General features: G+C 35.9%; 1 pseudogene; it reads right to left on the bottom strand.

Moving 5' to 3' along the window:
* Positions 1 to 951: 951 nt before the first annotated feature.
* LOC110742286 lies at positions 952 to 3,866 on the bottom strand (annotated as a pseudogene).
* Between the last annotated feature and the right edge of the window lie 253 nt (positions 3,867 to 4,119).

Genomic DNA, 4,119 nt, shown 5'->3' with positions numbered 1-4,119 from the left:
CTTCTCGAGGAGTATCTTTGTGGCGTTCTCTGTATTTCTTGAATTTGAATGTTGGCCTGCCCTACTGGGTTGGGGAAATTCTCCTGGATGATATCCTGAAGAGTGTTTTCCAACTTGTTTCCATTTTCTCCCTCACTTTCAGGCACCCCAATCAGACGTAGATTTGGTCTTTTTACATAATCACATACTTCTTGCAGGCTTTGTTCATTTCTTTTTCTTCTTTTTTCTTTTGGTTTCTCTTCTCGCTTCATTTCATTCATTTGATCCTCAATCGCTGATACTCTTTCATCCAGTTGATCGAATCGGTTACTGAATCTTGTGCATTTGTCACGTATTTCTCGTGTCATGGTTTTCATCTCTGTCAGTTCGTTTATGGCCTTCTCTGCATTAATTATTCTAGTTATCAATTCTTCCACTCTTTTTTCAAGACTTTTAGTTTCTTTGCGCTGGGTACGTAATTCTTCTTTAGCTCTGAGAAGTTTGATGGACTGAAGCCTTCTTCTCTCATCTCGTTAGTCATTCTCCATCCGGCTTTGATCCATTGCTGGCGATGAGCTGTGTTCCTCAGTTGAAAATGCAGAAATCACCTGTCTTCTGTGTCTCTCGCGCTGGGAGCTGTAGACTGGAGCTGTTCCTATTCGGCCATCTTGCTCCACCCCAATAGGTATATTTTCTGATACTCTCTCTCCTCCAGTCATCCTCCCTCAAGTAGGCCCATGTCTGTTGTTCCCCTCTTTGTGTCATGTGTTCTCATTGTTGAGTTCCCACTTGTAAGTGAAAACATGTGACATTTGGTTTTCTATTCCTGCATTAGTTTGCTTAGATAATGGTCTCCAGCTCCATCTATGTTGCTGCAAAGAACATGATCTCATTCTTTTCCATGACTGTATAGTATTCCATGGTGTATATGTACCACATTTTCTTTATCCAGTCTACCATTTTGGGACATTTAGGTTGATTCCATGGCTTTCTTATTGTGAATAGTGGTACAACGAACATAGGCATGCATGTGTATTTATGGCAGAACAATTTTTATTCTTTTGGGTATCTACTCAATAATGGGGTTACTGGGTTGAATAGTAATTCTGTTTCAAGTTATTTGAGGAATCAACACATTGCCTCCTACAATGGCTGAACTAATTTACAGTCCCACCAGCAGTGTATAAGCATTCACTTTTCTCTGCAACCTTGCCAGACTGTGTTATTTTCGAGTTTTTAATAATAGCCATTCTGACTGGTGGACATTTTCTGTTGCACTATATAGTATTGTTTAATAAAGGAATAGTCTTTGAAATAAATTTTATCTCCACATGCTTTAAATAAAGAAGAAATAAAGATGTGCTACTTTGAGAAAATTCAATTCACATTTTTGAGTCTCATACACTCACTCAAAATTTGGAGATAATAATAAAAGTACTTAAGGTAATACTATAACATGATGACACAGAGTTGGCAGTCAAGCATAATAACTTTATTTTTACCCTGCCACTGTGTTTTGTATTTTGATTCCACGTTAAAATAAACAAAAACTGAATTTGTGCCATACTTATGTTTTAGGCCTTTTACTGTTGATTCTTACAACTACAATTGAACTATTCTTTCAATTGACTTAGTTACTAATTCTAGAAGACAGAAAGTAAACATAATTTATGATTTGAAACTTTAGGAATTCTTTTTAATGCAAAAACTGTACTTAAATAACACCTTGACAAATAAATGTTATGAATATTTTAAAAGAATAATTGACCTCTAATATTTTATTGAAATATAATTACTATCTGGTATATATTAATCACAGTAGTATGTTAAACATTGCAGTTTCATAATTAACCATTTAAGACATGACTCCAGGCCTCAGGAAGATTATATTTTATAAGTTTACATTGAATACATTTAAAGAATAAATGTTAGTTATTGAAACTGAAATAACAGAGAAATAGCATTAAGTTTTAATGTTTTAAAAACGTTTATTGAGTTAGTGAAATCTAAGTAAGAGTAATCTCTTTTATCCTCTCTTTATTTTTATTTTTTATTTTTTGTTTTTCCCATTCGTATTTGGGTAGGATGCTAGGATGAAATGGAAAAACCATTTCATTGCCTTTTGACAATATGTACGTGAACATTTTGAAGGTGCCAATGTTACTGACACATTTTTCTTCCAAATGAAATTAGGAGAAAATTCAAGATAAGTGTATTAAGATACTATTCAGCAGGATGGAGGCATGCTTTTGTAAAAACAGTTTTTATATAATTAAACATAGTTGAAGGCATAGGAAGACAGATTGGATAATTCCTTCCATAATGAAGGATCATTAGGCTTCTAGGCATTAAATATTTCCCTTGCGTTCCATGTAGTATCTTCTGAACCTCGTCAAAGCATATTTTATCTCTTTTTTCTCAGGGTATAAATGGCTAGATTTAGGAGAGGTGTAAAAACATGATAAAACACAGCAAGAAATTTGTTCACCCAGATGATGCTAAGTGGCCCCACGTAGATGAAGATGGAGGGCCCAAATAAGAGCACCACCACTGTGATGTGGGCAGTGCAGGTAGAGAGTGCCTTAGAAGCCCCAGTTTTAGAGCCTCGATGTACAGTGAGAAGAATATACATGTAGATGTCAGTACTAGAACAGAGCATGTTACGGCCAGAACCCCACAGTCAAGATTCATGAAAATGTATAAATTATGGGAATCCATGCAGGCAAGCTTGATTTCCAGTGGTGTATCACAGAAGAAGCTGTCTATTTCCATGGGACCACAGAAAGCCAGCTGAACAATCATAACCATTTGGCTCATGGAATGGACAAAGCCAATGATCCAGGAAGTCACCACCAACCAAATGCACATTCACAGGCTCATAATGGTGGAGTAGTGGAGTGGTTTGCAGATTGCCACATAGCGGTCATAGGCCATTACCGCCAGTAGCACCATCTCAAACCCTGCAATAAAATGTGCAAAGAAGATCTGGGACATGCAGCCTACAAAGGAAATGGTCTTACTCTCCTTAAGAAAGGCTGCTATCATCTTAGGAATGGTAATTGAAGAAAGCCACATATCAACAAAGGACAGGCTGGCCAATAAGAAGTACATGGGGGAATGGAGATGGGAATCAGTGATGATTAAGATCATGATGACAGTATTTCCAGATACAATAATCAGGTAAAACATTAAAAATGTCATCACAAGTAAGACCTGAGTATTCCGTAAGTGGCAAAGTCCCAGAAGCACAAATTCTGACACTACCGACTGATTTCCTTCATCCATTTTATTCAGTGTGTCTTCTAAAATAATGAAGATAGAAAAATAGATTATTAGTTAGTGGGATGACACAGTGTCTTTAATTTTTGAAAAGTCGTGTTCACGTTGAAATTTAGCATCTATATTTGAGAGTGAAATGCATAATTGTGAAGAGAAATGTTGGCCAAATATATATAGTATTATGACCAAAAGAGAAGCTGACTGCCTAAGATTGACTTTCCAAGAAACAGAACCTGAAATGAGATAGTTATTCAAATGCTTTACTGAGAGGCTACTCTCATAAAAAGGGGGTGAGGAAATCAGAACTCCGAGTAAGGTTTAAGAAGGTAGTAGTGTCACCTGGATTAACTTCAGTCCACTAATGCTGTGAAAAGAATGTAGGTGGAACACCAACCACAATTATTACAGTAAATAATTATAATTAGGTCATCAACTTAGGAAGGTGAATGTAAACTGATACTGAAATTCAGTACAAATGACATAATACACAACATAATTTCTTTGTACAGACATTCTTCCTTTTATTTAATTTCATTATATTGCATTTTTCAGACATTGCTTTTTTTTTTTTTTAAACAAATTCACTGTTTGTGGCAACTCTGTGTCAAGCAAGTCTATTAGCATCATTTTTCCAATAGCATGTGCTCACTTTGTGTCTTTGTGTCACGTTTTGGTAATTCTTACAATATTTCAAACTTTTACAATATTGTATTGTCTGCTGTGGTGATCTGTAATCTATGATCTTTGATGTTACTCTTCTAATTGTTTTGGGGGCATTGCAAACTGTGCCCATATAAGACTTAGTTGATAAATGTTGTGTGTGTTCTGACTGCTCCACCAACTGGCTATTTCTTCCTCTTT

The sequence above is a fragment of the Papio anubis genome, chromosome 7 (genome assembly GCF_008728515.1).
Source record: "Papio anubis isolate 15944 chromosome 7, Panubis1.0, whole genome shotgun sequence".
NCBI lineage: Eukaryota > Metazoa > Chordata > Mammalia > Primates > Cercopithecidae > Papio > Papio anubis.
Note: the sequence above shows the minus strand (reverse complement) of the source record. Positions and strands in the feature narration are given on the sequence as shown.